Source organism: Babylonia areolata, chromosome 20 (genome assembly GCF_041734735.1).
Source record: "Babylonia areolata isolate BAREFJ2019XMU chromosome 20, ASM4173473v1, whole genome shotgun sequence".
Lineage (NCBI taxonomy): Eukaryota > Metazoa > Mollusca > Gastropoda > Neogastropoda > Buccinidae > Babylonia > Babylonia areolata.
The window spans coordinates 23,211,718-23,223,812 of record NC_134895.1 but is presented as its reverse complement, the minus strand read 5'-3'; the positions used below and the strand labels follow the sequence as shown (position 1 = coordinate 23,223,812).

At 40.7% G+C, this 12,095-nt stretch overlaps 1 protein-coding gene and 1 non-coding gene across 3 annotated transcripts in view; both read right to left on the bottom strand.

Annotated features, from left to right (window-relative positions):
* LOC143295320 (uncharacterized) overlaps nt 1–12,095 on the bottom strand; it is a 51,325-nt gene that overhangs the window by 29,381 nt on the left and 9,849 nt on the right. The window lies entirely within an intron of this gene.
* Trnag-ucc (transfer RNA glycine (anticodon UCC)) lies at nt 1,086–1,157 on the bottom strand. Its single transcript has one exon. It is a non-coding gene; the product is annotated as a tRNA-Gly (tRNA).

Below are 12,095 nucleotides of genomic sequence, written 5' to 3'. Positions count from 1 at the left end.
GGCTGTAACCACGTTATCAAAGCACCCTGAGAAATCCCGAAGCGGGTTTAGCCAACCCGGCGAAACTTTCATCAGTCGACTAGATTATTGTCGCTTGCATAGAAGTCTGTGTACGAGACAAGCTGTAAGCTAAAGAAATGCCGACATCATTTTCTAGGGACTCCGTAGAAAACTGAAGTGCTCACGCAGTGTTGTGAAAATAATCATGTTGAAGTACTGCCTGTTGAGGCTAAAAATTAATAAGTATGGACACAATGACTCCCCCGCCCCTTTTACCTAGTGTTGAGATGAAAGGTCACTAATTCAGTTGCCTACTATCATAATCTTTTTTTAATCCAGTTTGAAAATTGTGTTATATAAAAGCAGTAGCTAATTCGTTGATCTCTTTTGAAATGTGCATCAGTCCAACTGGAAAAAAAGACCATCCTGCATGGTCTGCCGCAATTTGAAAAGTTGTTTTTACTGAGACACTACCACTGACGGACTGGAGCCCCAATCAGTAGGCTACTTCAGCCACGGTTATCAGTTCAGTTTTGTACCTTTCCTAAATTCAGGGACCAATTTCAAACCAAGGCGATTTCTTTGTGTCAGTATAGTTGACTGAAGTGCCAAGTTCAGTTCACGGCACTGACCTGTGACAAGTCGGACTCAGTCAGTGATATAAGTAACCCATCAATTCAGTATAGTTTTGCCACGGTACTCCGTTTTTGTTTCTGCGGGTCAACTGAGTTATTGCACTTACTGTTCACGGAGTCGTGGCACTAATGTACTGTACAGCCATCTTAACTCTTGATTAGAAGACTGGATTACATTCCGGGATTACATACCCGCATGTCATTTCTCAAGTGCCTTCCTCAAAAAACGCACGAAAATGTTCGTTTCGATAGGTCCTATAATTTTAGGACAAGACTAAAATGAGAAGGGAAATAAAGGGACAAGTGGGAGCATCTGGAATTGTTGTTTTTTTGTTTTGTTTTTCAAATTTTATGTTATAACAACAACAACAAAAACAACAAAAATTTATCTATAATAAATCTTCTTTTTTTTTTTTTTTAAATGATGATTATATAAAAATTAAAAAAAAGTGCGTCGGCCGGGAGTCGAACCCGGATCGACTGCTTGGAAGGCAACCATGCTAACCGTTACACCACCGACGCTTCTCGGAAAAGGGCGAGAATTTTGAACTCATGATAGTGTGCTCGGCATCTTTCGCTGTCCACGTGTCACTCGAAGCAGACACGCAGCAGCTGGAGAGAACGATAGCAGTGTTTGTTTTGCGGTTGTTTCACTTAGAATTGTGTGCGTTGCTGAAGGAAATGAAACGACTTGGTAAAGGATGGTAAAAGTGTGGTAGACTGACTGCCCAAGTGTGACTGACGCTCAATCTCTTCAGTGTCGGTTTCAAGTTTGAACTGAATTCAGAAACTCGATCTTGATCAGCCGATCAATAACCTCCACAACACAGTACCCCTCGGACCGTAACTTCGTGTGTGTGTGTGTGTGTGTGTGTGTGTGTGTGTGTGAGGTGTGTGTCTGTGTGTGTGTGTGCGTGCGTGTGTGTGTGTGTGTTTCTGTGTGTCTGTGTGTGTGTGAGGTGTGTGTCAGTGTGTGTGTGCGTGCGTGCGTGCGTGCGTGCGTGTGTGCGTGTGTGTGTGTGTGTGTGTGTGTGTGTGTGGTGTCTGTCTGTCTTAAGTTAAAAAAAAACTGTCTATCTGTGCCGTGTCTATGTCTGTAGGTGTTTGTCGGGGTGTGTGTGTGTGTGTGTGTGTGTGTGTGCCGTGTGTGTGTGTGCCGGTGTATGTGTGTGTGTGTGTGTGTGTGTGTGTGTGTGTGTGTGTGTGTGTGTGTGTCCGGCTAGTGATGGTGTGGGTGTGTGCGTGTGTGTCACAGTGCGCGTCAGTGTGTGTGTGTGTGTGTGTGTGTGTGTGTGTGTGTCTGTCTGTCTGTCTGTCTGTCTCTTAAAAATTGATTGTATGTGCCGTGTTTGTGATTGTAGGTGTTTGTGAGTGTGTGTGTGTGTGTCAGTGTGTGCGTGTGTGTGTGTGTGTGTGTGTGTGTGTGTGTGTGTGTCAGTGCCACGGTGTGTGTGTGTGTGTGTGTGTGTGTGTGTGTGTGTGTGTGTGTGTGTGTGTGCCGTGACAGTGTGTACTATGTGTGTGTGTCCGGTGTGTGTGGGTGTGTGGGTGATACTGAGATAGAGGGTAGTGTAGAGAGGGAGAGGGGCTGAGCCTGGAGAGAGAGAGAGAGGAGGTGAGGAAGAAAGAGAGAGAGAGAGAGAGAGAGAGAGAGAGAGAATGTGTGTATCTGTGTGTCTCAATGTGACTGTGTGTGTCTCTGTGTGAGATCTCTGGCAGTTATTATTTTCATTAGTTTATTTTTATCGGTTTCAGTTGATGACAGTTAGAATTGCGAACATAGTTTATTCCGCCAAGAAAGTAGCCGTTACTTACATGAGTTGAGTCTATTTTAGTTAATCTGTGTATCAAGTTAAATTCATGAAGTGTAAATTTACCAAAGCAAGGAAAGTTGTGTTTGCCTAAGACTCCCAATCCGTTTATTATTCATTGAATCTGTCTCTGATTAAGTAAGACTCAGTAATTATTTTCAACAGTTTGTTTCAGTAACACTCAGTGACATACACACAGAGATTTCTGCTGCGATAGCAGTTTTCATGTTTGTATCAGTTTGAATCACGTCCTTCAGGCTCAAAAACTGCGGAGGGGAACGAGGGGGCGGGGAGAGGGAGTATGAGAGTACGTCAGTGTCTGTCAGTGTGTGTGTGTGTGTGTGTGTGTGTGTGTGTGTGTGTGTGAGTGCGCGCGCGCGCGCGCGCGCGTAGTGTATCAGTCGGTGTGTGTGTGTGTATGTGTGTGTGTGTGTGTGTAGTGTATGTGTGCCAGCGTGTGTGTGTGTGTGTGTGTGTGTGTGTGTGTGTGTGTGTGTGTGTGTGTGTGTGTGTGTGTCGGTACGCGGTGTGTCCGTGTGTGCGTGCGCGTGTGCATGCTTACCGCGGCGGTTGGTCAGCGGCGGGAGCCGTGCGTGCGTTTGCGCGCGCGCGCGCATTGGCATACAAACATACGGCACTTTAGTGTTTGTACATTATTTTGCAACCCCCCTCCCCCTCTCCCTCCCCATCAGTTCCCCCCCCCCATCCCCGTCCCCACCCCCACCCACCCCACCCCCCAGCCCCCCCCCCCCACCACCACCCCAAAAAAACACACACAAAAAAACCGAAACGAATGGTGCAACAACATCTATCATCTCAGAGCTGAAGTATCGCGCCAGTTTACAGTAAGAGACATATGACAGCACTTAAGTCCTTCACAGCGTCCGTGCATGAGTTCGTGTGAATAAGTGTGAGTTTGTGCAAACATTAACGCTAGCCTGGCCCGGGAAACTAACTCCAGCCCCTCGGTATTGGGAGCCGCCATGGAGGCCGATAAACACAGCCAGGACCACCAAGGCAAACAGTGACAGAAACAGGATACACTTAACTGGTCGGGCGTCGATCGGTCATGGCTGTTGTGCATACATGTATGTGAGCAGTCATCCTTCCTGAGTTGTGCACTGATATGACTGTTGGGACAACAAAATTCATATTGTCCGTTTAGTTCTTAAGAAGATGGAATGTATCTTTGATTTCATTTCATGATTTATTACGTGCGTGTGTGCGTGTTTCAATGACTTTTTTTTCTTTTCTTTTTTTCTTTTTTTTTTTGCTGAAGCGCGCGCGCGCGCATGCGTATTTCAGTCATTCCCTCCAGCTATCAGCCCCCTTCTCACAATCTTACTTCGCCAGATCAGACCATGGAGTGAACATGAAAATGTGTGGTTTCTGAAAAATGGGCTGACGTGAAAGAAAGCCATAGAAGTTTCGTTCGTTTATTTATTTATAGTCTGTTCATCTAATATGATGATATCAGACTGAAAATAAATGATATTATTATTATCATTTGGATTATTATCATTTCTATCATAATGATGATTGTTATTATTAATTAGAAATCGACATTTCTGTATATTCAAATAAAAATGGGGGCGGTTGAGGTGGAGGAAAGGGGGGGGGGCGGCAAGGGGGAGGGGACTAAGAAAGGAAGAGAGAAACAGACAGACAGACGCAGAGAGAGAGAGAACAGAATGTGGAAAAGATAGAGTACAAAATCTAAAATGGTGAGGGTGAGTGTCAGTGATTGGAGAAAGAAAAAACGTAATATTGGAACGGTGTGTGTAAGAGGCGGGACGGGGGAAGCGGGATTAGGACAACAAATTATCAATAATCAAATATTGTATGCACTACTTCTGTAGATTATTATTTGTAAAGAGGTTCATGTGGGGACCTACAATAAACAACCAACTGGACTATTTAACACATAGCTAGCTAACTTTAATAAAGAACAGTTTGAAATATATAACTTTTTTCCAAAAAATGTTAACATTTGAAACTGGTAGCACGTGTTCCGTAATTTCTGGAGGCAAAAAAAGTTTCATTACTAAACAGTGGGTTAAAGCGTGCTCTACCGTTAAACGTCCCTTGCAAATGCATTCAATATTTTCACAATATATTGTGAATGGGGCATTTAGTAATAACCTAAATGCCGTGCTCTTAACAGCCCTGCCAGTTCTTTTAGTATTTAATAAGGCAGATTTAAAGCGTTTTTAGCTCCAAGCTTTGCAAGATGATCTGCACGTTCATTAGAGAAAAGCCCACAGTGTGAGGGAATCCAGCACATTTCAATATTAGTTCCTCTCATTTGAATACAGTGAATCAAAAATCTTATTTCAAAAATGATGTTATAATTAATGTTCGTACAACCTGATTTGATAGGCTGCAGAACTGATTTTGAATCGACACAAAATGAAACATTAATCAAGTTTAGGGGCAGATCAATTAGATATGTTAATGCCATAAGGACGGCAATTAATTCAGCTGTAAAAATTGAGAAGCCCTTTCCAATATGATATGACTTTTCAATTTTCAAAGCAGGAATTCAGTGCATATCCAGAACCAGCAAACTGATTTTCTAGAACAGAACCGTCTGTATATATTTTTAAGTGGTGGGGGTATGTTTCAGACAAGTGTGATTTCACTCGAGAAGCTAGTATACTGGGATTTTCATCTTTCTTAATGTCAGAATATTGAATATCAAAAGCTGCTCCCGTTAATTCCCATAATGGAACTGGTGATGTGCTCATAATCAGAGCAACATTTTGTGGATAAACATTTGATTGATTAATAGTATCTGACACGTATTTAGAAATAGTTTCTAGATTTCTGTTGCTCGTTTCGAAAAAAAAGTCGTAGAAGCTCTCGACAATAGTTAGATAATTCCAAAGAGCGAGGTCTAATATATATTGCCGTGGACAAAAGTTAGACAACCCCACTGAACGAGGTCTTGTAAATAAAGCTCTTGACAAAAGTTAGATAACTCCAAAGGACGAGGTCTAATGAATAAAGCCCTGGACAAAAGTTAGATAACCCCAAAGCACAAGGTCTAATAAATAAAGCTGTGGACAACAGTTAGATTACCCCATAGCACGAGGTCTAATAAATGAAGCTGTAGACAAAAGTTAGATACCCCCAAATAGTGAGGTCTAATCAACAAAGCTGTGGACAAAAGTTAGACAACTCCAAAGAACGAGGTCCAATAATCACAGCTCTAGACAAAAGCTAGATAACCTCAAAAGAGCGAGGTCTAATAGATGAAGCACTGGACAAAAGTTAGATAACCCTAAAGAACGAGGTTTAATAAATAAAATCTGTGGACAAAGGTTAGACACCTCCAAAGAACGAGCTCTAATGAATGAAGCTCTAGACACAAGTTAGGTAACCCGAAAGCACAAGATCATATAAACACAGCTATGTACAAAACTTAGACGACCCCACGAAAAGAACGAGGTCTAATAAACACAGCTGCAGGCAAAAGCTGGACAACTTCCAAAGACTGCTCATGCGGCTTCTCCATGTGTGTGTCCTCCACAACGGAGGTACAGTTTTTTTTATCACAACAAAGCAAGCTTGTGGCTATTCCATCCAGGCTTTTGGGACTGACCAAACCTGTGATGGCTGGTCGTTGACTGCAGAAATTTTAAAAAAAATTAAAAGGTATTCAACGCTTGGAAGAACCAGCTCTCAAATTCGAAGAACTATAGGAAAATAGATTAAAAATGAATAAATAAATAACACTAATGATAATGATAATGCCACCATCATCATCATCATCATCATTATTATTATTGTTGTCGTCGTCGTCGTCGTCATCATCATCATCATCATCGTCGTCGTCGTCATTATTATTATTATTACTACTACTATTATTATTACTACTACTACTACTACTATTATTATCATCTAGTTATTAGGGGGTTTTTTTAATGATATACTGCTATTATGATGTATATGATTTCATAACAAGTGTTGTATTTTACTTCTTTTTTGTTTCATGGTCTGTCTCCCTGGATTTGGTGCTCATGTAGATTTTATTGGAGGGTTCTTATGTTGCATGGGTGGTCGTTCCCTATGACTTTTTTCTTCTGTTTTTTTCTTCACACACACACACACACACACACACACACACATACATATATATATATATATATATATATATATATATATATATATATATATATATGTATGTATATGGGTGTATGTATATAGGGAGAGAGAGAGATGTATACAATCTGAAACGAGCTGGCTCAAAAAGACTAGAGTTCAAGTTGCTCTCTGGTGTGAATTGCTTGTACAGACATTCACTTCATGAGATCATTTGTTTATTTCCGATGATGATGGTGACTAAGATGATGTCGACGACGACGGATGATGACGACGAAGATGATGGTGATGACGATGATGATGATGATGATGGATCCAATTTTGAAAAGACCCAGTCAAAGAAAAATGGACTTTTTTTAAACAGGAGGGTTGTTCCAGAGTTACATTCAGAAAGAGCGTAGGCTGAAGCCTCAGTTTTGGGTTGTTGCAGACAAAGATGTAAATATGAGTGTGTCAGCGAAGTTGTAAAGACTGACTGCTGTATAGAACCATCGAGCTCAATCTATTCAGCTCAGCTCAGTGTATGGAACACAGCCTGAGTCAAACCGAGAAAATTTGAGAGAAACTGATCTGTAGCAGCCAAAGAGTTTAGGACAGAGAGAAGCAACCTTGTTCTTAAATTTTAAATCATTTATCTTGTTATTCATTATCCATTCATTATTCTTCCTCTTCTCTCTCTCCTTTTTTTTAATTTATTTTTTATTATTTTAAAAAAAAATCATTTGTTATGCTATTCTTTCAAACGTGTTTTGTTACACTATTGGTCGGGCAATCGCTTAGCAGCTGTGGTGTGGCGTAAAAGACTTTTGTGACGTGCCTCCTTGAACAAATGAACTGTTCGTTTTTTTTTTAAGAAGAAGACGAAAGTTGATTAAAGCAGTAACTTCTTCTTTTTCTTCTTTTTCTTCTGTGTTAGTGGGCTGCAATTCCCACGTTCAGTAGTATGTACACGAGTGGGTTTTTACGTGTATGACAGTTTTTACCCCGCCATGTAGGCAGCCATACTCCGCTTTCTGGGGTGTGTATGCTGGGTATGTTTTTGTTTCCTTAACCCACCGAACCCTCACATGGATCACAGGATCTTTAACATGCGTATTTGATCTTCTGCTTCAGTATATATACACGAAGGGGTTTCAGGCACTAGCAGGTCTGCACATATGTTGACCTGGGAGATCGGAAAAATCTCCACCCTTTACCCACCGGGCGCCTTCACCGAGATTCGAACCCGGGACCCTAAAACAGTAACTGATATTGGTCACAGCGTCATTCGATGGGAAGATTTGGAGCGAAAATATGACGACGTATTCCTTGCTTCATCTGGGATTGAAAAAATAAAAAATAAAAAAATAATAATAATAAATAAATAAATAAATAAATAAAAAGAATGACGCACAAGCACAGAGAGCTATTTTTGAAAGTAAAGACACTGAGTCCCCTTCCACCAAGCATTGATGTGCAGAGCATGACTTGATAGCTGCACTTTCAAGACAGGAAAAAAACAAAAAAAAGCAGAAACGTCCATTGATTCAGTTTCAGTTTCTCAAGGAGGCGTCAGTCACAGCATTCGGACAAATCCACATACGCTACATGCACGTCACATCCGCTGACCAACAGCGTAACCCAACGCGCTCAGTCAAGCTTTGTGGGGTGAAAAGAATAATAAAAATGAATTGATTAATTAATTTGATAATAATAATAATAATCGTGATGATGATGATAATGGTAATAATGATAATAGCAATCATAATAATAAGTAAATGAATGTAAAAAAATTGATAGTTGTTCTTACAATAATTATGGAAATAAAAGAAAAATGACAGAAAAAAAAAGAAAAAAAAATGACTGAAGGTAACAGTACCATGTTGTAAAGAAACAGACACATTTTAAAAGGGGGCAAAATGCGGTTCAATAGTGAAGATAATTTTGGTAACTTCTGTCTTTACCACACATAATTCAAACACGGAAAACATTCAGCAGATTAAGACACGCATATCTACAGATATATACATGCATACATCCACATGTAGATATATATTCGTATAGATACCAACAAATATAGTCAACAAATTCTTAAAATACTTTCATTTAGTGTTCATACATCTGTCCATATACATTGCCTTTTTTCTTCTTCTTCTTCTTCTTCTTCGTTCGTGGGCTGCAACTCCCACGTACGTTCACTTGTATATTACACGAGTTGGCTTTTACGTGTATGACCGTTTTTACCCCGCCATGTAGGCAGCCATATTCCGTTTTCGGGAGTGTAGCCTATCTAAATACAAACATAAATAATTATTTATACAATTCAATACAATTCAGTGACCATAGTTCCCAATTATCAGCTATACCCTCGCGTCTCCGAATATATATATATATATATGTGTGTGTGTGTGTGTGTGTGTGTGTGTGTGTGTGTGTGTGTGTGTGTGTGTGCGTGTGCGCGCGTGTGTGTGTGTGTGTAGATAGACATACGTAGATATATGTAGATATAGATAAATAATTTAACCATGCATATTCCACGTTATTGTTTTTGTCTGCAGCTTTGTAACATGAAACAAGATACCTTCCCAATGGACTGTACGCGCAATTGGATTATAAACATTTGCCAAAACTGCATTTACAGGTTGCCATTTTCTCAAGAGGGTTGTTAGGTTTTGAAAAATAGACCATTAGGGGGGAAAGAAAGAAAGAAAGAAAGAAAAACAAATTATTAGGCCCAGATCAGAATCTGCGTTTGTGTTGGAGTCATCACATATGTAGATTATACACTTGCCCTTTACCTCCAGACAGAAATCACAAGTGTTACTATTTTTTATCATTCCAATTTCTTTGTGAACAACACCAGGTCCGATAATTCTATGAACTGTGCGCAACTTTAACCACATTATTTTTTTTCCCCCTTTTTTACTTCGTGAATTTTGCTGAACATACTTTCTAAGTAAAATATATAAATAAACACAAAACACCCACCCCATCCCACTCACACAAAAAAAAAAAAAAAAAAAAAAAGGGATATTTGAATTCAGTTGGCTGATATACCATACTTCCCGATGTTGTTTATTTATTCATACTCAACAACCAGTAGCTCATCGGTTATTTGTTCAAGTCGGATATGAAGACAACTCTGTGCGTGAGCAAATGACACTCCATTTAGTCCTCTGACACAGAGTGAAAATCGTGTTTATCTGCTCGACCAATTTCGGTGGATGGTTTCATTGACTTAACAGCCTGATACAGAGACAGGGAGTGTGTGTGTGTGTGGTGTGTGTGTGTGTGCGTACGTGCTTGCGTGCGCTTGTGTGTATGTGTATGTGTAAATGGTTTGCGTGTTGCGCGTACACAAGCCGATTCCTTTACCCGTTGATTATACCATCACTGCAGACTCCGGCCTTTGACCCAATATTTGCACAATACGTTATTACGAGCCCCATTTATTTCAAGCTCAAACGCTCCACACAGCACAACCGAACTATTTGCCTTACTTCATATATCCTCCACACACCCCACAATATAATACAAGCCCCGTATACCAGTGACAAACTAAAAACCCAATCTCTGCTACTTCAACACTGCCCCCCCCCCCTCCCCTGCCCCTTCTCCCCCACGCCCCCCCCCTACCACCCCCTACCACCCCCCTCTGTTTCTCAAAGTCTAGGACCAGCACAGCACAGCACAGCACAGGACCAGGACGTGAGAGAAGAGGTAGTCATGAACAGATGACACAGGATCCTCGTGCTTGTAACCCCAGAGGTGCCCGCACTTTTAGCGGCACTGCGCGAAAAACTTGCACTTCTCGCTTGTTCTCGCCCTCATCCTTTACTTCTTTTTTCTTCTCCTTCTCCGTCTTCTTCTTCTGTTCCCTTGTGCTTCTACCTCCCTACCTCCCTCCCTCCTTCCCCTCCTCGCTCCCTCTGATATGATGACTCCTTACTTCGCTAGCTTCTGATCCAGCTTTCGTGGATCTTCATCATGCTGCAAGCGGGCCGTTTGTTTAACTCACTCAGTACGGCCAGTCCTCTCTTCTCCTCTACACACACACCTCGGATGTCCAGTGGGTGTCTCAATGACCCAACCTTTAGCTTCCGTCGTCAGAATTGTAGTATTCTTTGTCAACATTCACCTCTTCAGTATAAGAGCCTTCCGCTTGCAATATTTTGATGGTGGTAATTGGGGTGAAACGCTGTCAACGTCGTCTCTTTCGCCGTTCGTATGGAGATAGTTAAAAACACAATTAGAGTGCTGTGGGTAATGGATTGTTGTTGTTGTTATGTGTGTGTGTGTGTGTGTGTGTGTGTGTGTGTTTTAATGATTTCGCTGAGGTTTGGCTTTACTTGGGAGAATTGATAATCATATATATTTAGGACAGGCTTTTTAAACTGTGTTACGAGGATTGACTGCGCTGCTGATAGTGATGATGATGATGATGATAATGATGATGATTATTATTATCATTATCATGTTGTTCCTGTTGTTATTATGTTGATGTTATTGTTGTTGCTGTTGTTGTAATACTAGTAGAAACAGTTGTAGGTGTAGTAACCGTAGGAGGAGGAGAAGGAGGAGTTACGCTAAAGATGCCATTGTATTGTGTCTGTGGAAAATCCTATCATTGGCTGAGACGAAAGTGATGAATAGGATGAAAAGTAGATTTCTTGACTTATGAATAGAACGGCTGATTTTATTTATTCATTCGTTTGCTTATTTGTTTATTCAATCATTCGTTTATTTATGGATTGTTTATTGTGCTCAAAGTACATTCGGTACTTATTCATTAATATTTTCTATTTGTTCACCTATTCATTTATTTACGTATCTATTCATTAATGTGTTGTTTATTAAGCTCAAAGCTGATCAAGGGCCGCGACTGTGCGACAATATCAGAATTCTGAAACCGAGGTCCTTGATAAACAAATCAAACCAGTTCATGCTCGTCTCACGTTATTTAAGTCAATAAAACTGCGAAAATTGAGTGCCCTTTTTTTTTTCTTTCTTTTTCTTTTTTTTTTTTTTTTTGCTACCAATTTCGCCACAAGACAGGCACATTTCATCTGAAATACAGAAACCATCGATTTGTAGTTGCTGTAATGGGCGGAAGGAGGGTGGTAGAATGGTTATGACGCTCATCTTCCAGTCCTCCAAGATAGTGTCGTAATATTGGGTCTGGGTTCGATTCCTGCTCTCTCCCTTTCTCCCACGTTTTACTGCGGGAAAAAATCAAACTGCGCGTCTAGTCATTCGGATGAGAGAAGACGATTATATAAACCCGAGGTCCCATGTGAGCCATGCACATGGCGCACTGAACAAGAAATCACGGCAACAAAAAGGTTGTCCTCTGGCAAAATTCTGTTGAAGAATTCCACTCTGATTGGTACACAAGTATATATGATATATATATATAGATAGATAGATAGATAGATAGATATCGAGAGAGACAGACAGACAGACAGACAGATGCATGCACTCAAGGCCTGACTAAGCGCGCTGGTCAGGCATCTGCATAGTAGCAGATGTTGTATAACGTACGTATTATGAATTTGTCCGAACGCAG